This window comes from Salvelinus alpinus, chromosome 2, assembly GCF_045679555.1.
Source record: "Salvelinus alpinus chromosome 2, SLU_Salpinus.1, whole genome shotgun sequence".
NCBI classification, from domain to species: Eukaryota; Metazoa; Chordata; class Actinopteri; order Salmoniformes; family Salmonidae; genus Salvelinus; species Salvelinus alpinus.
Window position 1 is genome coordinate 29,204,613 of NC_092087.1, and position 25,695 is coordinate 29,230,307.

Below are 25,695 nucleotides of genomic sequence, written 5' to 3' on the forward strand. Positions count from 1 at the left end.
CACTTTTGAGTTGTGGATTGTTTAAGCTCAGCCCTACTTTATGTGCTCTGTCACCTGGAGCTGAATGGCAAATGGTCCAGGGACACAAGGAAAGCACAAAGGACAATTCCCAAGGACTAGTCAGCCCTCCCACCTCTGAGGCGCAAAAATATCTCTGTTACAGTATCCAGAGGACTGACTATTGAATATGTGATACAATAACAGTGTCCATGTTTGGTATCTATCTGAAACTTGTTCACTGAAGATAACTCTGATGCTATCTATATGGAGGTATTATTTCTTTGCTAACTTGTATCTGTACAGGGTGAACTCTGAATTGCTCTATGCAAAGGGTTTTATTGTCTTCTCAGGAATTCTTCTCTTATTTATGTTGGCCTCATCCCCCACACAAACCTTTTGATGCTGTGACACCCAGTGGAGATTGGTCCTTGGTGGTTAGGTTACACTGTAAACTGGGTATCGTTTGATTGGTCAATGGTCGTTGGTTTTGAAGGTTACACTTTCAGATGTTATAAATGGAATTACATGTCTTTTTCAAGAATACAAAACAATAAATTTTATACTGACTTCCCACACACACACATTCACACAACCATACGCACACACATACACACAAACATACGCACACACTGTCCTGCTACGCACACACTGTCTCACTACCCAGCCGACAGAGATTAGGGAGACCTTGTCCTTGAGACGTACTCCCCGTTCTCTCCCAAATCTACAGTCAGGTCGGCACCGAGCTCAGACAGTCTGTGTTTAAAATACCATAAAGACATATTGTTTTACCCTAATTCTGACTAGGACTACACATTTATTGATTATGATTTTATACATTCTAATCAATTCCATACAATTATATGTTTCAGGGCGGAATATTCTAATCATTCAATTAACAGATAATTCTCAACTAACACTAGGATAATGCTTTAATGTCAGTAATGCCAAAGTGTTATGCCTTGTGTGGGAATTCATTCATTTTACAATGTAATTAAATATCTGCCTTTGATATAGACAATTCTCAGAACAATTCTTGCTAGTCAACGTCAACTCATTTCCTAATGTTTCCTTGTATATTGTTATTTATCCTATGGAGTCAGATTTTTTATTTAATGGGCTAATTGTTAAGTCGTATTACGAGTCACCTGTGAGTTTTACCGTATATTATATACAGTACCAGTCAAAAGTTTGGACACACCTACTCATTCCAGGATTTGTCTTTTATTTTTTTACTATTTTCTACATTGTAGAATAATAGTGAAGACATCAACACTATAAAATAACACATATGGAATCATGTAGTAAGCGAGTGTTAAACAAATCAAAATATATTTTATATTTGAGACTCTTCAAAGTAGCCACCCTTTGCCTTGATGACAGCTTTGTGCACTCTTGGCATTCTCTCAACCAGCTTCACAAGGTAGTCAAATGGAATGTATTTCAATTACCAGGTGTTCCTTGTTAAAAGTTAATTTGTGGAATTTCTTTCCTTCTTAATGCGTTTGAGCCAATCAGTTGTGTTGTGACAAGGTAGGGGTGGTATACAGAAGATAGCCCTATTTGGGCTAAGACAAAGTCAAGTAAGCAAAGAGAAATGGCAGTCCATCAGTACTTTAAGACATGAAGGTCAGTCAATCCGGAAAATGTCAAGAACTTTGAACTTTTCTTCAAGTACAGTTGCAAAAACCATCAAGCGTTTTGATGAAACTGGCTCTCATGAGGACCGCCACAGGAAAGGAAGACCCATAGTTACCTCTTCTGCAGAGGATAGGTTAATTAGAGTTAACTGCACCTCAGATTGCAGCCCAAATAAATGCTTCACATAGTTCAAGTAACAGACACATCTCAACATCAACTGTTCAGAGGAGACTGCGTGAATCAGGCCTTCATGGTCAAATTGCTGCAAAGAAACCACTACTAAAAGACACCAATAAGAATAAGAGACTTGCTTGGGCCAAGAAACACAAGCAATGGACATTAGACCAGTGGAAATCTGTCCTTTGGTATAATGATTCAAAATGTGAGATTTTTGCTTCCAATCGCCATGTCTTTGTGAAATGCAGAGTAGGTGAACAGATGATCTGCGCATGTGTAGTTCCCACCCTGAAACATGGAGTAGGAGGTGTGATGGTTTGGGGGTGCTTTTCTGGTGACACTGTCTGTGATTTATTTATATTTCAAGGCACACTTAACTAGCATGGCTACCACAGCCTTCTGCAGTGATACTCCATCCCATCTGATTTGTGCTATCATTTGTTTTTCACAGGACAATGACCAAAAATACACTTCCAGTCTGTGTAAGTGCTATTTGACTAAGAAGGAGAGTGATGGAGTGCTGCATCAGATGACCTGGCCTCCACAATCACCCGACCTCAACCCAATTGAGATGGTTTGGGATGAGTTGGACCGCAGAGTGAAGGAAAAGCAGCTAACAAGTGTTCAGCATATGTGAGAACTCCTTCAAGACTGTTGGAAAAGCATTCCAGGTGAAGCTGGTTGAGAGAATGCCAAGAGTGTGCAAAGCTACCATCAAGGCAAAGGGTGGCTAATATATTTTGATTTGTTTAGCACTTTTTTGGTTTTTACATGATTCCATGTGTTATTTCATAGTTTTGATGTCTCACTATTATTCTACAATGTAGAAAATAGTAAAGCTTAATTAAAACCCTTGAATGAGTAGGTGTGTCCACACTTTTGACTGGTACTGTACATATGAAATATCACCCCACTACAATTGTTCCCAAGATGTTCTCATGTCCTGCATGTAAAATGTGGGTTTTGGATTCTCAATAAATCTTTTTTATACACCTCTCCTGGAAATCAGAATTGTATTTGCTCTTTGGAAAGTCGTTGATGGTTAACATCTTATATAAGTTATCACTATTGAGTTGTGGATTGTTCACTAGAACAGTTGTTCACCAGTGGATTGTTCACTCCCAATCGTAAAGACAAGTAATTGTAAAATGTAACAGCCCCTGACTCTGCTTCACATCTCCAAGTCTGCCTTCTAGACATAAGCATGCCACAGCCGATCAACTCCCTCTCACCCAGTTCAGTTTTAGCATGGTCTTTGAGAGTCCAGTTTTAGTATGGTCTTTGAGAGATCAGTTTTAGCATGTTTGAGATTTCAGTTTTAGTAAGGTGTTTGGGAGATGGAATAGTACACAGAGATACACCGGGTGAATAAGTGAAAGCCAGCCATTCACTAGGCAGCTACAGTAATCTAATAATTGCTGTTTATTATATCACAAAGCCATATTACTAAAGAGAATTGAACAAGTTCGCATTGTTTGTCGGGATTGACAACTCATGTTTCTTATGTTTCTTATGAATAGGAAAGCTAATCCCTCTCCAGCCCTCTCTCTGTGTTGGTTTTTAATGAGTGTGGAAATACCGGAAAGCCCTGCCCTCCCTCCTGTGCATAATTATTTCCATTTGGTTTCCTTTAATTCTCCTCCCTACAGCCTCCCTATTATGATAATTATTATAATTATGATAAATAAAGGCCTAAAATGCCCTGTGATGTTAGGAAACTGGAGCATCCAATTTTTTGAAGTCAAGAATGAAACCAAAACTTAGGTCACATTTAGAGAGAGGAAATGCGCAATCGGAGGAGGTAAAGCACATACTCAGCAAACCTACGTGGTTAATTACAAACACACTTTACACAATAAATAAAAAATGCAACTGCAGGGGAAAAATCCAATTAACTGTAACAAATATATTTATTTAGACGTGAGAGGTTGAAATGGGTTATTGCTTTTTTTCTTTTTGAAACTAATGAAACATACTCAAAATAGTGAATAATCAGTGTTCTGAGTTTAAGGTAAATTCTGTCCCCAGTCCTAAGTCTTCGTGCCTCAGGGCATTCTCTTCAATAACATTGTAATCCACTGTCATTAATTATATCTCAGCAAGATTATTATAGTAAATGAAAACTGAAACAAAAATTCAAAATAAAATCTGAAAAACTTTCGTAAACAAAAATAACACAACTTTACTGAAAACTATTCTCTAAATATAGAGACCTGTTCCAAACGGACCCGAGGAAAACTAGATCCATTCCGTATAGACCTGGGTAGATCCGGACCCGGTCCGAGTGAGGGAAGTAGTAGAAAAGTAATTTTCTAAGCTACTTTATTAACCGGAGCTAATAAAGCGTGTGAGGCGGGAGAGAGGTACCACTCTAGCAGGTGGGGGAAGGGACGTATTGTGAGCTGGTGACATGGGGTGCAAGGAGGAGAGAGGGAGATTGAGCAACCAACCAAGTCTACTTACGCTAAAGTAGACTAATAGCTGCCATGCCTAGGTTATTTATCATCAAATATGATTACGTTGTACCTGTCTTGGACTGCATCAAACCGGGAGAAGCTAGTTAATTAAACTAGCTAACGTTAGCTAGCTAGGCTAATTGAGGCTGCAGTGCATGGGCTTTCTCATCCTACAGTTACAAATAACAACAACTCTATTCAGAATATTAAGTAGCAGCCTACTTACCTGTTGGCTCTTGGTCGTTATAGTCTATCCTTCTCCTTTAACTTTTCATTCCATCCTTCTAATTCCATCTTCCATTGATTAGATATCTCCTAACTTTTGCCACACATGGAGCGAGGCTCTATGACTGTAGCCTATTGCCACTTTGATGACTTATGATTGGCCAACAACAAGCTACATGCGCAGGAGAGAGAGAGAGGTCCTGAGCAGATGAGCTCCTGTCACGGATTCCTCCGGAACTTTCATTATGCACACCTGTCCCCTATTCCCACTGATTAGTACTTTTATAAGTGTGCTCTTTGGTTTCCATTGGGCTGTCGATTATTGTTACAATGTCCACTGGTGCGTGTGAGTACCTGCGCTGTGTGTTTTGGGCTTTCGTGCCCTTGTGGATTGAGCAGATGATTACGGGTCTCGTCCCGTGTGATAATCATTGTGCGTGTGTGTTATTTATTCGAGGTACTCCTCGCTCTTTTGTTTGGGTTTCAACCTTGTGTTTTTGTTACGTGTTTGTTTGGTCTTCGTTCCCTTTGCCTTTTACACGGCACGCCGTAATTTTGGCTTAATAAAAAAAACTATTACGCATTCCTGCCGTCTGTTCTCCCGATCCTTCATGCCAATGTGACAGCTCCCACATTTTACAGCATGTTTAAAAAAAATAGATAGATTTATACACTGCTCAAAAAAATAAAGGGAACACTAAAATAACATATCCTAGATCTGAATGAATTAAATATTCTTATTAAATACTTTTTTCTTTACATAGTTGAATGTGCTGACAACAAAATCACACAAAAATTATCAATGGAAATCAAATTTATCAACCCATGGAGGTCTGGATTTGGATTCACACTCAAAATTAAAGTGGAAAACCACACTACAGGCTGATCCAACTTTGATGTAATGTCCTTAAAACAAGTCAAAATGAGGCTCAGTAGTGTGTGTGGCCTCCACGTGCCTGTATGACCTCCCTACAACGCCTGGGCATGCTCCTGATGAGGTGGCCTCCTGATGAGGTGGCCAGACCTGGACTAAAGTATCCGCCAACTCCTGGACAGTCTGTGGTGCAACGTGGCGTTGGTGGATGGAGCGAGACATGATGTCCCAGATGTGCTCAATTGGATTCAGGTCTGGGGAACGGGCGGGCCAGTCCATAGCATCAATGCCTTCCTCTTGCAGGAACTGCTGACATACTCCAGCCACATGAGGTCTAGCATTGTCTTGCATTATGAGGAACCCAGGGCCAACCGCACCAGCATATGGTCTCACAAGGGGTCTGAGGATCTCATCTCAGTACCTAATGGTAGTCAGGCTACCTCTGGCGAACACATGGAGGGCTGTGCGGCCCCCCAAAGAAATGCCACCCCACACCATGACTGACCCACCGCCAAACCGGTCATGCTGGAGGATGTTGCAGGCAGCAGAACGTTCTCCACGGCATCTCCAGACTCTGTCATGTCTGTCACATGTGCTCAGTGTGAACCTGCTTTCATCTGTGAAGAGCACAGGGCGCCAGTGGCGAATTTGCCAATCCTGGTGTTCTCTGGCAAATGCCAAACGTCCTGCACGGTGTTGGGCTGTAAGCACAACCCCCACCTGTGGACGTCGGGCCCTCATACCACCCTCATGGAGTCTGTTTCTGACCGTTTGAGCAGACACATGCACATTTGTGGCCTGCTGGAGGTCATTTTGCAGGGCTCTGGCAGTGCTCCTTCTGCTCCTCCTTGCACAAAGGCGGAGGTAGCGGTCCTGCTGCTGGGTTGTTGCCCTCCTCCTGCTGCTGGGTTGACGTGGCCTCCTCCACGTCTCCTGATGTACTGGCCTGTCTCCTTGTAGCGCCTCCATGCTCTGGACACTACGCTGACAGACACAGCAAACCTTCTTGCCACAGCTCGCATTGATGTGCCATCCTGGATGAGCTGCACTACCTGAGCCACTTGTGTGGGTTGTAGACTCCGTCTCATGCTACCACTAGAGTGAAAGCACAGCCAGCGTTCAAAAGTGACCAAAACATCAGCCAGGAAGCATAGGAACTGAGAAGTGGTCTGTGGTCACCACCTGCAGAACCACTCCTTTATTGGGGGTGTCTTGCTAATTGCCTATAATTTCCACCTGTTGTCTATTCCATTTGCACAACAGCATGTGAAATTTATTGTCAATCAGTGTTGCTTCCTAAGTGGACAGTTTGATTTCACAGAAGTGTGATTGACTTGGAGTTACATTGTGTTGTTTAAGTGTTCCCTTTATTTTTTTGAGCAGTGTAGTTAGAAAAACATAGATTTTTTGGGCAGAGACATATACAGGATGCTACCCTAAACAACATAACCTTCACTCCAAATCAAAACTCCAAACCTTCAACCTGATTTTGGACAGAATTACCTGGAATGCTTCCTACGCTCAAGGATTATTATTCCCAAACTATACAGCAAATGCTCCGGGAAACAAACAGAAACCTGAAAACACCATCCAACCTGGAGCTGAGTGTGTCTGAAGCAATTGTTTTACTTTCAAAAGCCAATATGAAAAATACATTACAATGATATTTTACTTTATAAGGACTGAATGCTAAGGCTACCAATCTTGCTAGGACAAAGAGATACAACTTCAATTTGCACTGACGTGTGAAGCGAAAGGTATCGAAGCCTTTGAGTCCAACAAATGGCAGGCTACCCCACCCAAATCCAGAGGCATTGAAGCCCCCTCCTGCTGTTCAAAGACTGTCATTTTCTACAAGAAATTTGCCTCCAGAAATAAAAGCTTCTCCCAAGTGGGTGTGACACCTACTTCCGTTGCCTGCTGCACTGCTGCTTGGATTCCACCTGGCGATCTGTTCACCGTCTGTTCCACAGGCACTGTTGGGGCGAGTGACTCTGAACTTACAATGGCTAGCCCAGAGTCGTTATTAACATAAATAATCAATAATATTTCAACCGGACGGTAAACTATTCAATACAAGAGAGAAAGAAAATGCACTGTCGCGCGCATGAACTAATCGAAGGACATCTGGCAGTCCACTGACGCGATGTGATAAATCTCGCTCATTTTTCTGAATAAAAGCTTGAAACTATGTCTAAAGACTGTTCACACCCTGTGGAAGCCATATGAAAAGGAATCTGGTTGATATCCCTTTAAATGGAGGAAAGGCAGGCAATGGAACAGGGATTTATCAAAATAAGAGTCACTTCCTGGTTGGATTTCCTCAGGTTTTCGCCTGCAAAATCAGTTCTGTTATACTCACAGACAATATTTTGACAGTTTTGGAAACTTTAGAGTGTTTTCTATCCTAATCTGCCAATTGTATGCATTTTCTAGCATCTGGGCCTGAGAAATAGGCCGTTTACTTTGGGAAGGTTATTTTTCCAAACATAAAAATACTGCCCCTAGCTTCAAGAGGTTTAACCAAGTCTCAGTAATGACCAACACACCTGGATTGGAGCTGTGAACCCACACTTTCAATTGATCCAGTTTAGGTAATAAGCTTCTAGTGTTAACGTGCAGAAAACCCAGCCTTTTACGAGAGCAGAAATCAGTGAAGCAGATATCAGAGCACAAGTCAGAATTGGGGCTAGCAACAGTAGATGGGCCAGGGTGTAGATGTACATTTCCAGATATCATCAACAGTAATACAATCAAGGCACCACATAGTACAGGGAGAGCTCTGCAGTGCTGATTTATGACATCTGAATGTGCATCAGATGGCAACAAGATCATATTGTACAGCAATTTCATCAGGTAACATGAATACAAAGCCAGTGAGAGGTGGTTAGAATGGGATGGGAGGCCAAAAGTCTGTGTAACCAATAGAGTCAGAGTCCTGAGCGTGGGAACAAACAGTCTGTCCCACTGTTGGGTAAAGAAAGTTCATAGTCAACAAAGCATGCAGGAGTCATGAGGAAAAGAGCAAAATGCACAAGAAAAAATATATATTTAAGGAAGAGTGTTTTGAATACTGATGTTAACCTTTCTGGTTATAATCTTTTTCGGCAAGACAGATCTTCCAAAGGTGGGGGTGTGGCAAACTATACCAAGGATCACCTTCAGTGCTCGGTTATCTTCACCAAGTCTGTCCCCAAACAATTTGATTTGCTGGTTTTAAGTATTAAACTTTCAAATAGCTCTTTGTTGAATGTTGCTAGGTGCTATCATCCTCCGTCAGCACCGGCCTGTACCCTACCTCCCCTAAGCTCTCTCCTGGCCCTAACACTAAGTCTGAATTTGTCCTTCTAGGTGACCTAAACTGGGACATGCTTAAACCACCTGACCAAGTCCTAAAGCAATGGGACTCCCTAAATCTTTCTCAGATTATTACCAAACTCACAAGGTATGACTCCAAACATCCATAAAAGGCTACTCTCCTCGATGTTATCCTCACAAATAATCCTGATAGGTATCAGCCTGGTGTTTTCTGTAATGACCTTAGTGATCACTGTTTTACAGCCTATGTTCGTCATGGCTGCTCAGTGAAACAACTTGACCTGATTTGTCATAAACCCTAGCTAAAAAACTCAGCCATGCCTCCTTGCCCTTCCAACATTTTCTCATCTCCCACCCCTTCTAATGCGACTATCCCTGATGCTTTTCCCTGTTTTTCCCCTGCCCCGCTACAAAGTTTCTCCCTGCAGGCAGTCACTGAGTCCAAGGTGCTAAAGGAGCTCCTGAAACTTGACTCCAAAAAACCATCTGGGTCAGATGGTTTAGACCTTTTCTTCTTTAAGGTTGCTTCCCCCATCATCTCCGACCTTTTTAACCTGTTTCTCCTTTCTGGGGAGGTTCCCATTGCTTGGAAGGTAGCCATGGTTCGTCCTTCATTTAAAGGGCGAAATCAAGCTGATCCTAACTCTTATAGACCTATTTCTATTTTGCCCTGTTCATCAAATGTGTTGGAAAAACTTGTCAATAATTAACTGACTGGCTTTCTTGATGTCTATAGTATTCTCTCTGGTATGTAATCTGGTTTCCGCTCAGGTTATGGATGTGTTACTGCAACCTTAAAGGTCCTCAATGATGTCACCATTGCCCTTGATTCTAAGCAATGTTGTGCTGCTATTTTTATTGACTTGGCCAAAGCTTTTGATACAGTAGACCATTCCATTCTTGTGTATTGGAGTAATGGTGTTTCTGAGGGGTCTTTGGCCTAGTTTGCTAACTACCTCTCTCAAATAGTGCAGTGTATAAAGACAGACAATCTGCTGTCTCAGCCACTGCTTGTCACCAAGGGAGTACCCCAAGGTTCAAGCCTAGGCCACACGCTCTTCTCAATTTACATCAACAACCTAGGTCAGGCAGTAGGAAGCTCTCTCATCCATTTATATGCAGATGATACAGTCTTATACTCAGCTGGCCCCTCCCCAGAGTCTGTGTTAAAGCTCTACAACAAAGCCTTCTTAGTGTCCAACAAGCTTTCTCTACCCTTAACCTTGTTCTGAACACCTCCAAAACAAAAGGTCATGTGGTTTGGTAAGAAGAATGCCCCTCTCCCCACAGGTGTGATTAGTACCTCTGAGTGTTTAGAGCTTGAGGTAGTCACTTCATACAAGCACTCGGGAGTATGGCTAGACGGTACACTGTCCTTCTCTCTGCACATATCAAAGCTGCAGGCTAAAGTTAAATCAAGACTTGGTTTCCTCTATTGTAATCGCTCATCTTTCACCCCAGCTGAAAAACTAACCCTGATTCAGATGACCATCCTACCGATGCTAGATTACGGGGACATCACATATAGATCGGCAGATAAGGGTGCTCTCGAGCGGCTAGAGGTTCTTTACCATTCGGCCATCAGATTTGCCACCAATGCTCCTTATAGGACACATCACTGCACTCTATACTCCTCTGTAAACTGGTCATCTCTGTATATCCATCGCAAGATCCACTGGTTGATGCTTATTTATAAAACCCTCTTAGGCCTCACTCCCCCCTATCTGAGATATCTACTGCAACCCTCATCCTCCACATACAACACCTGTTCTGCCAGTCACATTCTGTTAAAGTTCCCCAGAACACACACATCCCTGGGTCGCTCGTCTTTTCAGTTCACTGCAGCTAGCAACTGGAATGAGCTGCAACAAACACTCAAACTAGACAGTTTTATCTCAATCTTCTTCATTCAAGGACTCAGTAATGGACACTCTTACTGACAGTTATGGCTGCTTTGCGTGATGTATTGTTGTCTCTACCGTCTTGCCCTTTGTGCTGTTGTCTATGCCCAATAATGTTTGTACCATGTTTTGTGCTGCTACCATGTTGTTGTCATGTTGTGTTGCTACCATGATGTGTTGTCATGTGTTGCTGCCTTGCTATGTTGTTGTTTTAGGTCTCTCTTTATGTAGTGTTGTGTTGTCTCTCTTGTCGTGATGTGTGTTTTGTCCTATATTTATATTTGATTTTTAATCCCAGCCCCCGTCCCAGCAGGAGAACGTGTGCCTTTTGGTAGGCCGTTATTGTAAATAGGAATTTGTTCTTAACTGACTTGCCTAGTTAAATAAAGGTTAAATAAATAAATAAATGTATGTGCCACGCTCCACTCTCGTGAAAAGCAAGCGTGGCAGCATAAATTATAACATTTCTCTCTCTCTCTTTCTCTACTGCAGCAGTCACATTAGGATCTGTACGGGCCCTTTCGGACAAGTCAGTTAAAATTACACATACCCGAGAACCGTGACAATCATATCAGATCCGACCCAGACCAGTGACATTATTTAGAATTCTGGATCTTGGGGATTCGGGTACAGGTGGATCCGTGAAGACCTCTAGTTGCAGCTGTTTTTATTAACCCCTATTTGAAGGGGTTAGTCAGTGATACATGTTTAATATTACATAAACATAACATGTCAAATGTACCATGACTTTGCTTGTTGTTTTTTCCTCTTTCTTTCGGTCAGACAAAGGAAAAGGTAGGCTACTTGATTCTTCTTACATCTACTACTAAAGTTTAAAAAGCATTGGATTAAATGTAAAAAAATTCACCTTTATTTAACCAGGTAGGCCAGTTGAGAACAAGTTCTCATTTACAACTGCGACCTGGCCAAGATGAAGCAAAGCAGTGCGACACAAACAACACAGAGTTACACGTGAGATAAACAAAAGTACAGTCAATAACACAATATAAAAATCTATATACAGTGTGTGCAAATGGAGTAAGGAGGTAAGGCAATAGATAGGCCATAGTAGCGAAGTAATTACAATGTAGCAAATTAACACTGGAGTGATAGATGTGCAGATGATGATGTGCAAGTAGAAATACTGGTGTGCAAAAGAGCAAAAAAGTAAATAAAAACAATATGGGGATGAGGTAGGTAGTTGGATGTCCTATTTACAGATGAGCTGTGTACAGCTGCAGTGATCGGTAAGCTGCTCAGATAGCTGATGCTTAGAGTTAGTGAGGGAGATATAAGTCTCCAACTTCAGCGATTTTTGCAATTCGTTCCAGTCATTGGCAGCAGAGAACTGGAAGGAAAGGCGGCCAAAGTAGGTGTTGGCTTTGGGAATGACCAGTGAGATATACCTGCTGGAACGTGTGCTACGGGTGGGTGTTGTTATGGTGACCAGCGTGCTGACATAAGGAGGAGCTTTACCTAGCAAAGACTTATAGATGACCTGGAGCCAGGGGGTCTGGCGACAAATATGTAGCGAGGGCCAGCCGACGAGAGCATACATGTCGCAGTGGTGGGTGGTATATGGTGCTTTGATGACCAAATGGATGGGACTGTGATAGACTGCATCCAGTTTGCTGAGTAGAGTGTTGGAGGCTATTTTTTGTAAATGACATCACCAAAGTCGAGGATCGGTAGGATAGTCAGTTTTATGAGGGTATGTTTGGCAGCGTGAGTGAAGGAAGCTTTGTTGCGAAATAGGAAGCCGATTCTAGATTTGATTTTGATTGGAGATGCTTAATTTGAGTCTGGAAGGAGAGTTTACAGTCTAGCCAGACACCTAAGTATTTGTAGTTGTCCACATATTCTAAGTCAGAACCATCCAGAGTAGTGATGCTAGTCGGGCGGGCGGGCGGGTGCGGGCAGCGATTGGTTGAAGAGTATGCATTTAGTTTTACTAACGTTTAAGAGCAGTTGGAGGCCACGGAAGGAGTGTTGTATGGCATTGAAGCTCGTTTGGAGGTTTGTTAACACAGTGTCCAAAGAAGGGCCAGATGTATACAGAATGGTGTCGTCTGCGTAGAGGTGGATCAAGGAATCACCCGCAGCAAGAGCGACATCATTGATATATACAGAGAAAAGAGTCGGCCCGAGAATTGAACCCTGTGGTACCCTCATAGAGACTGACAGAGGTTCGGACAACAGGCCCTCCGATTTGACACACTGAAATCTATCTGAGAAGTAGTTGGTGAACCAGGCAAGGCAGTCATTTGAGAAAGCAATGCTGTTGAGTCTGCTGATAAGAATACGGTGATTGACAGAATCGAAAGCCTTGGCGAGGTCGATGAAGACGGCTGCACAGTACTGTCTTTTATCGATGGCGGTTATGATATCGTTTAGTACCTTGAGCGTGGCTGAGGTGCACCCGTGAGCAGCTCGGAAACCGGATTGCACAGCGGAGAAGGTACGGTGGGATTCAAAATGGTCAGTGATCTGCTTGTTAACTTGGCTTTCGAAGACTTTAGAAAGGCAGGGCAGGATGGATATAGGTCTGTAACAGTTTGGGTCTAGAGTGTCACCCCCTTTGAAGAGGGGGATGACCGCAGCAGCTTTCCAATCTTTAGGAATCTCCGACGATACGAAAGAGAGGTTGAACAGACTGGTAATAGGGGTAGCAACAATGGCGGTGGATCATTTTAGAAAGAGAGGGTCCAGATTGTCTAGCCCAGCTGATTTGTACGCATCCAGGTTTTGCAGCTCTTTCAGGTCATCTGCTATCTGGATTTGGGTGAAGGAGAAGCTGGGGAGGTTTGGGCAGGTAGCTGCGGGGGGTGCGGAGCTGTTGGCCGAGGTTGGGTTGGTGTAAATATGAACAAGAGAGTAAACCTAACCAAACCTACATTCTGGCCATTGAGTTGTATTGTGTCCTCTAGTGACCAAAAGCCTGTATTAACATGGGCAGCGCCATTGAGGACTTTCACCATTTTGATTTAGTCAACTGGGCAGGGCTTCCAACTTCATTAGCTGATCCCTCCTGATGTCCGGTTGGAATGACCTGGTGACTCTTGGAGTCGTGACAGCCGGGTCATCAGGAGGGATACGCCAATTAATTTAACTTGTGAAGAAGAAAATTGACTATTTCAAGATAGCGCTGCCCATGCTCTCGCAGATGCCATCATGACACAGATACAGAGCACAGTAGATGGCAGCATGCACCTTAAATGTTTGTTTGCCGAACCGCCATTATACCATAGAAGAAGAAGACAAGCGCAGTCGCCCAAGAGGTGGCATATGTTTAGCTTGTTTACACCTTGCCATTACAACTCAGCTAGATAACATTAGATTACCTGTGTCTGCTGCTGTATTTAGGCCTATGTTTACTGCCAAGAAACTCTCATCCCTCGACCCTAGGTAATGAATAACCACTATATAAGCAAGGATGGTGACAAGTAACAAACATGCCAACTAAACAAATGAGTGACATTAACTTGATTTTTCGGTCATATAGTGCGACCATAGATGGGTTGGTTGCAACAAAACCGACGTGTGCACAACTATGGGGCAAAACAGACAGGGTTGGCTTAGATTGTTGACAACATGCAAGCTATATTTCATCGCCAATGTTTATTGAAAACAAACACATTTGCACAATGAGCTCTTGTCTCTCAAAAACGTTGTTACAGTTGTTGGTTAGCTAGCTAGCGAGTTTTATCATTTACATGAAATCAGTCAAAATACCTGAAAACAAGACATGGTATCAAGAACAAGATGAAACGAGCTACTTACGCTCCCCCACATGGCAGTTTCTTAGAATTTCTGCTAGCAATCTCGCCATCCATAATCACAACAACACACTGACGTCTGCCCCATGGAAGCACGCACATCGTTTTCACAACGTTGTCAGCTAACCCATCCATACAATGCGAAAGTATCACTGTAAATATTGAGTTTCCAAAATGAGCCTTAAAATAACATTTCCTTCCAATAGCAGAATGAGAAGGGCCAGTTCTCAATCATTCTAACCAATAGAATTTGAGAAAGGGGCGGGTCTTAATATGACATTCTGATGACCTTTTCTTAGAAAGTTCCACACTTTGTGGTGCAATTAATGTTCAGAAAGTTCTCCTGAGAAAAAAAGGGTCCCACTTTACTAAGTATCCAAAACACTAGGTCTATGTATTTACAGTACATGATTGCCTAGGCTACATGTAGGTACAGCCAGGTACACATAGTTATATTGGCCCTACTTAGGTTACAACTGCTACCTGTTTTGGTGTATGCAATTTTCATGGATATAAATAAATAAATTAACTGTTCCTAATGGAGATAGATAACTCATCTAAAGCTATTATTCTAGGGTGAGGGGTGGTTTAGCTAAAATTTAATTTAATTTGTTTATATAATGAATACACTATTTTCTCAAGTATTAAGGAATTTAAGGATTAAGGAACTTGCATTGTTGACTAGGTATTTCTTTACACTCTTAACATGCAGAGCAATCACTTATAGGGTGGTTTCTCGCCATTGTGTTGGGATACCGACCGCCCAGATAGAGCTGGTGCATATACTTATAAAAGGATTGTGAAGAGCGTCAGGAACAGACACATGAAAATGTGAATGTGCTTTATCAACGGACAGACGTGTTTTTGCTACAGAAGCTTAAGAACCCGCAGTAAGTCTATTCCTTTATCTGTTTGCATTAATTAACTCTGTAATATTAGGCAATTTAAATGGTTTATTAATGGCATTGGTTGAAGCTCAATGTTAAATTAAAATCTCCATACCATCATACAGTATTTTAGCCAATATGACACTAATCTTGATTTGCAAATAAACTTGGTTGGAGGTACACAACACACTCCCCACCTCTTGTCATGAGCCGTACGGCCATTACCGAGGATCACATACCAGAAAACAGGATCTTTAGCAATTTAATTTTCAGAGTATTTTCTGCATCGACCTAGCTCAAATTCTAGATGTCGTATTAAACTTAGACTATAACGTCCATAAAGTGACCAATGGATAAAAAAAATGTCAGATTGACAAAATTTGTAGGTGCAAAAGTTATTTAATGTATAATGTATCACTCTCACATGCTCATGTCTGACCATTAAGAACCAATGATGTGTTACCTTTTTGTAGCATCTGACAACGTTAACATCTTTTCAGCCGAAGCTGAGTTTTAAAACCGGGACAGCAACTCGGTTGCTCAGCAACTCAACAACACAAACAGCTCGCCGCCTGCACCAGCCAGGCAGCAGCCAGGCCGCAGCCAGTCATGAAAAGTGGTTGAGGACTAACCTAGGCTACTATAGATAGCTATAGGTTGGCATTCAAAGAGGTGCATTCACACTGCCTTAGCCCAGGGCTAAGCAAGTGTTCACACTTGCACATTCTAAAGTGGGCTAGCACCAACCTTTGCCCAGGGATAGCTGGCACTCTTCCGGAGCAGGGTTAGCACGGACCTTTCAGGGCTAGCCCTGGAAACGTGGTGCCAAAATAGCTAGTGTGAACTGGGGGTCAAGAACACACATATCATTTTCACTGTCCAATCACAAAAGCTGCACTTTCACTTTTTTGCTACATTGCTTTTGTCGAATATACCTTGGTCAATGGAAACCTGCCTAGTGATGAGGAAGAAACAGAGATCAACATTAGGAGTGTTTCCATAGACCCAGGTTTATTCGACAAAAGCAATGTCTCTAAAAAAAATCCTTGCAACATGTAATGGAAACAGCAAATATAGGAGGCTTTTTCTAAAGATCGACAATGTTTTTATCCGTGCGACAGAGGTGGATTTTTATTTTGTCGAACTTTCTTTACTGCGACAAATTATAAATGCCCAATAATTTTGATGTCACCGCGTACTTACTCACCTCATTTTCAAATGCTTTAAAACACAGAAGCCAAATGCAGAAACTATGGACACAACCAGAGAGGAAGAGAAAGAGAGAGGCCCAACTCCTTGGAAAATCTGTCTCCCTCCAGCAAGTGGCATTTTTTCCCGTTGTTTCGCCCACCAAGCAAGGAGTTTCTGTATGGAGATGGTGTTGATTTTGGTCAACAACAAAAATATATGGATTATTTGCTACATGAGGTTTATTTGATCGAACAGAAATTTCGTAATGCTTAAAGGCCATGTTGCAAGTTTAATTTGCCAATATAAATATAATATACAACCCTTGTAGATAGCAATAAAAAAAGGAAATCCCATGCTAAATAAAACAATTGTGAAGCACGTGCGCTAGTAAGAAATTATCCAGCCTGTGATTTTGCCTGTGACGTTCGTTCAGGTGAAGACTCTGGAACTGTTATCTGGTGAAGATGCCAGTTCTACAAACAAGTGTCTATTACTCCTTGAAGTCCTAGAATAAAACTAAAATTATCTGCTTGAAGGTAAGTGTCTCTTTTATATGTGTACATGCTTTTTGTTGGTAAAAGGCATGAACTTGGCATTGCTAGCGGGCTTCTGACTTATTCATCCTACTTTACTAGCAACTGGCAAGCTGTGTCAGGCAGCTTTAGAAACGGGGAAAATGAATAGCTATATTTTCTAAACTATCCATTTGATTGATAAAGTTGATACAAATGCCATTAGCTAGCTAGCTAGATTGAAACTGCTTGGGGAAAGTTAGCTAACGTTACTTAACTCCCACCATCAGTCTGAGTTCATCACCTTAGCTAGCTTAAGTGGACTGTAGCTGTTTCTAGAAAATAACAACAATATTTGCTAGCTATAATACCCCAGAAAAATACCCCTCACTGCAAATACGTTGTTGTTTTGGTATAATTTGGCTTAAATGATTGGGTTTGTGCACATTTACATGAGTGTTTCATTAGTTAACTAACCTACTGACTGACTGGCTAATTCTTATTCATGTTTTTAGTGTTGTTGCATTTCAGATGAAGAGGGAGATTATTCACTAGAAAGCAGCATGCAGACAGACCAGGGCCCGTATTCACAAAGCATCTCAGAGTAGGAGTACTGATTTTAGGATTAGTTTTGCCTTTTATATCACATTGAATGATTACATTGACAAGTGGGAGCTGGTCCTAGATCACTATTCCTACTCTGAAAACACTTTGTGAATAAGGGCCCGGGAAGAAAGTTGTTGGCCAATACCTTGCACAGCAGTCTGTCACCACAGGACCCTAAATGTATTACAGTCAATACTTATGAACTGAATATTTGTATGTGAATTTCCATGTCAATGACACTAATAAAAGGATTGATTTGTTCCTCGACATGTGCAGTGAACATGGCTTTGGTGATGAAAGGTACAAAATTTGTCATCTCCCTATCAGGACTGCATCCTGACACACATCTCAAGCTTCCTGACTGAATACTGAGGTCTTCAGTGGTTCCAGGAGCAAGGGCCTTACCTGGGAGTACAGCAACAGTCTCTCTGTCTCGCAGCCATTCTGTCAACATGTATTGTATGTAACCACTCAAATTCATAAAAACTGCTACGGACGCAAGCACCGACTTACAGTATATTCACTTTGTCCCATTCTTTAATCTTGTCTGGGATATATATTTTATTTGAGACACATGTATGATATACATTAATAAAAATGCATTCACTCTGGACATGAGACTTGCATTTATTTTAGACATTTTAAATCATAAGCTCTAAGTGTATTTTCTGTATGTTTAAGTTATCACAGAAGTTAATAAAAAATGTGAAGACCAACATAACACACAAGCTATGAAAAAGTTAGTTTTGTAATCTTACAAAAAAAAAAGTTGTTTATAAAACAATTATTGCATTTGGTCATCCCCAAAATATGGCCATTGAAAGTCTGCGGCTAGGGGTGACAAGTAGGCAGGTTTGTTGATGTCCATCTCTAGAGTTCCATTGCCTAGTAGACTCACATAGAAGAAAGGTGGATGGACACATGATAGTTTTGATTAAAGTCTGGGAGACTTTTACAGGGAGGTTAGAGCATGAGTTGGACTGAGTACAGTAAATCCAATCCAACCATTGGCCCTGGATAAAATGCTAGCATTACATTTACATTTACATTTAAGTCATTTAGCAGACGCTCTTATCCAGAGCGACTTACAAGTTGGTGCATTCACCTTATGATATCCAGTGGAACAACCACTTTACAATAGTGCATCTAACTCTTTTAAGGGGGGGGGGGTTAGAAGGATTACTTTATCCTATCCTAGGTATTCCTTAAAGAGGTGCTGTTTCAGGTGTTTCCGGAAGGTGGTGATTGACTCCGCTGACCTGGCGTCGTGGGGGAGTTTGTTCCACCATTGGGGTGCCAGAGCAGCGAACAGTTTTGACTGGGCTGAGCGGGAGCTGTACTTCCTCAGAGGTAGGGAGGCGAGCAGGCCAGAGGTGGATGAACGCAGTGCCCTTGTTTGGGTGTAGGGCCTGATCAGAGCCGGAAGGTACGGAGGTGCCGTTCCCCTCACAGCTCCGTAGGCAAGCACCATGGTCTTGTAGCGGATGCGAGCTTCAACTGGAAGCCAGTGGAGAGAGCGTAGGAGCGGGGTGACGTGAGAGAACTTGGGAAGGTTGAACACCAGACGGGCTGCGGCGTTCTGGATGAGTTGTAGGGGTTTAATGGCACAGGCAGGGAGCCCAGCCAACAGCGAGTTGCAGTAGTCCAGACGGGAGATGACAAGTGCCTGGATTAGGACCTGCGCCGCTTCCTGTGTGAGGCAGGGTCGTACTCTGCAAATGTTGTAGAGCATGAACCTACAGGAACGGGTCACCGCCTTGATGTTAGTTGAGAACGACAGCGTGTTGTCCAGGATCACGCCAAGGTTCTTAGCACTCTGGGAGGAGGACACAATGGAGTTGTCAACCGTGATGGCGAGATCATGGAACGGGCAGTCCTTCCCCGGGAGGAAGAGCAGCTCCGTCTTGCCGAGGTTCAGCTTGAGGTGGTGATCCGTCATCCACACTGATATGTCTGCCAGACATGCAGAGATGCGATTCGCCACCTGGTTATCAGAAGGGGGAAAGGAGAAGATTAATTGTGTGTCGTCTGCATAGCAATGATAGGAGAGACCATGTGAGGATATGACAGAGCCAAGTGACTTGGTGTATAGCGAGAATAGGAGAGGGCCTAGAACAGAGCCCTGGGGGACACCAGTGGTGAGAGCACGTGGTGCGGAGACAGATTCTCGCCACGCCACCTGGTAGGAGCGACCTGTCAGGTAGGACGCAATCCAAGCGTGGGCCGCGCCGGAGATGCCCAACTCGGAGAGGGTGGAGAGGAGGATCTGATGGTTCACTGTTTCAAAGGCAGCCGATAGGTCTAGAAGGATGAGAGCAGAGGAGAGAGAGTTAGCTTTAGCAGTGCGGAGCGCCTCCGTGACACAGAGAAGAGCAGTCTCAGTTGAATGACTAGTCTTGAAACCTGACTGATTTGGATCAAGAAGGTCATTCTGAGAGAGATAGCAGGAGAGCTGGCCAAGGACGGCACGTTCAAGAGTTTTGGAGAGAAAAGAAAGAAGGGATACTGGTCTGTAGTTGTTGACATCGGAGGGATCGAGTGTAGGTTTTTTCAGCAGGGGTGCAACTCTCGCTCTCTTGAAGGCGGAAGGGACGTAGCCAGCGGTCAAGGATGAGTTGATGAGCGAGGTGAGGTAAGGGAGAAGGTCTCCGGAAATGGCCTGGAGAAGAGAGGAGGGGATAGGGTCAAGCGGGCAGGTTGTTGGGCGGCCGGCCGTCACAAGACGCGAGATTTCATCTGGAGAGAGAGGGGAGAAAGAGGTCAAAGCACAGGGTAGGGCAGTGTGAGCAGAACCAGCGGTGTCGTTTGACTTAGCAAACGAGGATCGGATGTCGTCGACCTTCTTTTCAAAATGGTTGACGAAGTCATCCGCAGAGGGAGGAGGAGGGGGGAGGGGGAGGAGGATTCAGGAGGGAGGAGAAGGTGGCAAAGAGCTTCCTAGGGTTAGAGGCAGATGCTTGGAATTTAGAGTGGTAGAAAGTGGCTTTAGCAGCAGAGACAGAAGAGGAGAATGTAGAGAGGAGGGAGTGAAAGGATGCCAGGTCCGCAGGGAGGCGAGTTTTCCTCCATTTCCGCTCGGCTGCCCGGAGCCCTGTTCTGTGAGCTCGCAATGAGTCGTCGAGCCACGGAGCAGGAGGGGAGGACCGAGCCGGCCTGGAGGATAGGGGACATAGAGAGTTAAAGGATGCAGAAAGGGAGGAGAGGAGGGTTGAGGAGGCAGAATCAGGAGATAGGTTGGAGAAGGTTTGAGCAGAGGGAAGAGATGATAGGATGGAAGAGGAGAGAGTAGCGGGGGAGAGAGAGCGAAGGTTGGGACGGCGCGATACCATCCGAGTAGGGGCAGTGTGGGAAGTGTTGGATGAGAGCGAGAGGGAAAAGGATACAAGGTAGTGGTCGGAGACTTGGAGGGGAGTTGCAATGAGATTAGTGGAAGAACAGCATCTAGTAAAGATGAGGTCAAGCGTATTGCCTGCCTTGTGAGTAGGGGGGGAAGGTGAGAGGGTGAGGTCAAAAGAGGAGAGGAGTGGAAAGAAGGAGGCAGAGAGGAATGAGTCAAAGGTAGACGTGGGGAGGTTAAAGTCACCCAGAACTGTGAGAGGTGAGCCATCCTCAGGAAAGGAACTTATCAAGGCGTCAAGCTCATTGATGAACTCTCCAAGGGAACCTGGGGGGCGATAAATGATAAGGATGTTAAGCTTGAAAGGGCTGGTAACTGTGACAGCATGGAATTCAAAGGAGGCGATAGACAGATGGGTCAGGGGAGAAAGAGAGAATGTCCACTTGGGAGAGATGAGGATCCCAGTGCCACCACCCCGCTGACCAGAAGCTCTCGGGGTGTGCGAGAACACGTGGGCAGACGAGGAGAGAGCAGTAGGAGTAGCAGTGTTATCTGTGGTAATCCATGTTTCCGTCAGTGCCAAGAAGTCGAGGGACTGGAGGGAAGCATAGGCTGAGATGAACTCTGCCTTGTTGGCCGCAGATCGGCAGTTCCAGAGGCTGCCGGAGACCTGGAACTCCACGTGGGTCTTGCGCGCTGGGACCACCAGGTTAGAGTGGCGGCGGCCACGCGGTGTGAAGCGTTTGTATGGTCTGTGCAGAGAGGAGAGAAGAGGGATAGACAGACACATAGTTGACAGGCTACAGAAGAGGCTACGCTAATGCAAAGGAGATTGGAATGACAAGTGGACTACACGTCTCGAATGTTCAGAAAGTTAAGCTTACGTTGCAAAAAATCTTATTGACTAAAATGATACAGTGCTGCTGGCTGGTGGAGTAGGCTAGCTAGCAGTGGCTGCGTTGTTGACTTAGTTTGAAAGTGTAGCTGGCTAGGTAGCCTCGGTAACTGGCTAGGTAACCTTGACAATTACTCTAAACTACACAATTATCTTGGATACAAAGACAGCAAAGACAACTATGTAGCTAGCTAACACTACACTAATCATCACTACACTAGCATCACACAAGCAGACAGCCATAGTGAATGAGGTTTACAAAGTGCATCAAGTATGAGTGGAGCTTACATCGCTGTGCCCTGGAGAGATCGCAGGTAGTTGGGCAGAAGGCTCTAAAAGCCCTTGGACCAGTCTGTCTCTGTAGCACCTGGAGAGAGATGGATAGAGGTAGTGAGTGTGCTTGAAAGAGAGAGCCCTCACCCTTGACCTACCACTGGCCCCGGTCCTCCTGCCTAACTAACCCTCATATCACAGTCTCTCTGACAGGGAGTTACTCCAGGAATAGAATGTATTATGGTGCATAGATAGGGCTTATACACTTCTTATATGAATGTAGTATTAGCTCTTGAAATGGTATAATGCAATGTAAAGGAAAAAATTATATCACGACTTCCTGGCACGGAGTGCTCCATGTTCCTGCTGATAGCAAGCCTCAACCTGGATGCATGATTGAAAATATAATGGCGCCGGAGGGGATGGCTGCCGTTTTATGGGCTCCTAACCAACTATGCTATTTTGTGTTTTTTTTCGCATTGTTTGTAACTTATTTTCTACATAATTTTTCTGCCACCATCGCCTATGACCGAAAAGAGGTTCTGGATATCAGAACAGCGATTACTCACCTTGAACTGGACAAAGATTTTTTCTTTAATGAATCCGACAGGAAGGATATCAGGCTTATCCGAGACCAGGCCCAAATCCCAGTCATTCACATGAAGAAAAGACGTAAATACAGGTGGTGGAGATTGGGGTGCCTTGTGAGAATTAGTCAGCGAGTGGGTAACCCACTTCTACCATCCACTCTGTTGGCCAACGTGCAATCACTGGAAAATAAACTCAGCTCGAGACTACACTATGAACGGGACATTAAAAACTGTAATATCTAATGTTTCACCGAGTGATGGCTGAACGACAATAATATTCAGTTGGCTGGGTTTTCTGTTCATCGGCAGGACTGAACAGATACAGTTGAAGTCGAAAGTTTACATACACTTAGGTTGGAGTCATTAACACATTTTTCAACCACTCCACAAATTTCTTGTTGACAAACTATAGTTTTGGCAAGTCGGTTAGGAGGCTATAGTGACAGCATGGAACTAACATGGTTCCATGCTGTCACTATAGCCTCCTGCGCTACTACTACAGCTCCTTCTGTTACTGTCCCTACAGCGACTGCTGTGAGAATAGCTATTGCTCTGAATCCGTCTCCTGCTCTCCTATTATCTTCATGGTTTACTGATATGTCTAGGACTGAGCCTTTCAGATACCCCCTACCTGCTTCCCAGTGGGTCCCTTGGTCCCTAGCCACCAACATCTCCAAGGACCTCCTGTGTTCTGCTACAGTTGGTACCTGCGGATAATACATCCCTGTGCTCAAGCTAGGTACACATCTCTCATCCCAAGGCCGATCTACCCCCCCACCCGTTTGTAAACACCCTTGTTACAGTGTAGACTTTTGGCCGCAATGGTTGATAAGCAGCCACCTTTTGACACTTTCCGTTTACTGTGGTTCGGACCCAATCGACTGGGAGGTATGTCAAGTGTTTACTAGCTGTCAGAAATGGGGGAGAGATCACATTGTGTTCCAAGATGGCGTAGCAGTGCAGACGTTTTTTCTTCGTCCTCTCGTGTACTTTGTATTTTTCGACCTTTTTTGTATATATTTCCAATATCTTTTCCATTTTAAATCAATTATACCTTCCGGTAACCTGCCTCACCCAATGTGTTACGGAACCGCTATTATTTTTTATTTTTTAGACCTTATAGCCAGAACCACCTAGCCATCAGGAGCTAACCAGCTAATTAGCTACAAGCTATTTGGTCATTGTTAGCCACTGCTAGCGGCCTTTACCTTCTGCACAGATACCAGCCCTTTTTTTTAGCCTGGATAATACTCGCCAGCCTACCAGTATCGGACTGTTTCAACAACAACAACAACGCCGGATTCCTGCTGTAAACCCTGGACCATTACTCCTGATCTTCACAGCTAGCTAGCTGGCACCGAGTGACCCAGTACCGAAGCTATCCCTGAGCCAGGCCAGGCCCACCTCCCGGCCTACTCAGTTGTTCACCCGGACTCCACCCAAACACTGCTAGAATCCACTACTCCACCGGATCCTTGCCATAAGCTCTGGACCTTGGCACCGGATCACCACTGCTACCGAGTGGCTATAGTGGCTAACGCCCTGCCCCGAAGCTAGCACCAGTTAGCCGTGAGCCAGGCACATCTCCCGACTAGCAAACGAAACTACTACAACTACAATACCTCTTTCACCATCTGGCTTGGATCCTTTGTCTACCACGACTGGTCTGCCGACGAATACTCCATCCGCTGTGCCTTCAACCGGCCTCCGTCGGATGTCGGAGCAGCTACTAACTTTAAACGCCGTGTCGCCCGGTTGCTAGCGTAGTAGCGACTACTCCGCGGCTTCCCTGTTCCATCTATTGCTGTCCCCAGGACCCTATGATCACTTGGCTACATAGCTGATGCCTGCTGGACTGTCCATTAAACATGGTACTCCATTCTGTTTATTTTTGTTTATCTGTCATTGTTTAGGTTAGTTATCGTTGTTTTAGTTTACAATGGAGCCCCTTGTTCCACTCATCATACCTCTGATACCTCCTTTGTCCCACCTCCCACACATGTCCAGAGATGCAACCTCTCTTATCATCACTCAGTGCCTGGGCTTACCTCTGCTGTACCCGCACCCCACCATACCCCTGTCTGCACATTATGCCCTGAATCTATTCTACCACGCCCAGAACTCTGCTCCTTTTATTCTTTGTCCCCAGTGCTCTAGATGACCAGTTTTGATAGCCTTTAGCCGTACCTTCATCCTACTCCTCCTCTGTTCCTCGGGTGATGTGTGGTAGAATGGAGTACCATGTTTAATGGACAGTCCAGCAGGCATGTGATTAAATGTGATGTGGAGGTAAACCCAGGCCCTGCGTGTCCCCAGGCACCCTCATTTGTTGACTTCTATGATCGAAAAAGCCTTGGTTCCATGCATGATAACATCAGAAGCCTCCTCCCTAAGTTTGTTTTACTCACTGCTTTAGCACACTCCGCCAACCCTGATGTCCTTGCCGTGTCTGAATCCTGGCTTAGGAAGGCCACCAAAAATTCTGAGATTTCCATACCCAACTACAACATTTTCCGTCAAGATAGAACTGCCAAAGGGGGAGGAGTTGCAATCTACTGCAGAGATAGCCTGCACAGTTCTGTCATACTTTCCAGGTCTATACCCAAACAGTTCGAACTTCTAATTTTAAAAATTAATCTCTCCAGAAATAAGTCTCTCACTGTTGCCGCCTGTTATCGACCCCCCCCCCCCCCACTCCCAGCTGTGCCCCCCTCCGCTCCCAGCTATGCCCTTGATCGCCCCCCATCTAGCTTCAGGGTTCGTTCTGTTAGGTGACCTAAACTGGGATATGCTCAACACCCCGGCAGTCCTACAATCTAAGCTAGATGCCCTCAATCTCACACAAATAATCAAGGAACCCACCACGTACAACCCTAAATCTGTAAACATGGGCGCCCTCATAGACATTATCCTGACCAACTTGCCCTCCAAATACATCTCTGCTGTTTTCAATCAGGATCTCAGCGATCACTGCCTCATTGCCTGTATCCGCTATGGGTCCAGGGTCAAACGACCACCGCTCATCAATGTCAAACGCTC

The 25,695-nt window shown here is 44.1% G+C and overlaps 1 protein-coding gene and 1 long non-coding RNA gene across 2 annotated transcripts in view; one reads left to right on the top strand and one right to left on the bottom strand.

Moving 5' to 3' along the window:
- LOC139558442 (uncharacterized) overlaps window positions 1-4,724 on the bottom strand; it is a 44,732-nt gene extending 40,008 nt beyond the window's left edge. Inside the window, exon 1 of the long non-coding RNA XR_011671581.1 lies at window positions 4,498-4,724. This is a non-coding gene — a long non-coding RNA (uncharacterized lncRNA). The remainder of the gene's footprint in view (window positions 1-4,497) is intronic.
- Window positions 4,725-15,148: 10,424 nt separating this feature from the next.
- LOC139558450 (alkaline phosphatase-like) overlaps window positions 15,149-25,695 on the top strand; it is a 31,900-nt gene continuing 21,353 nt past the window's right edge. Inside the window, exon 1 of the mRNA XM_071373587.1 lies at window positions 15,149-15,255. The gene's annotated coding sequence lies outside the window, so the exon portion shown is untranslated. The remainder of the gene's footprint in view (window positions 15,256-25,695) is intronic.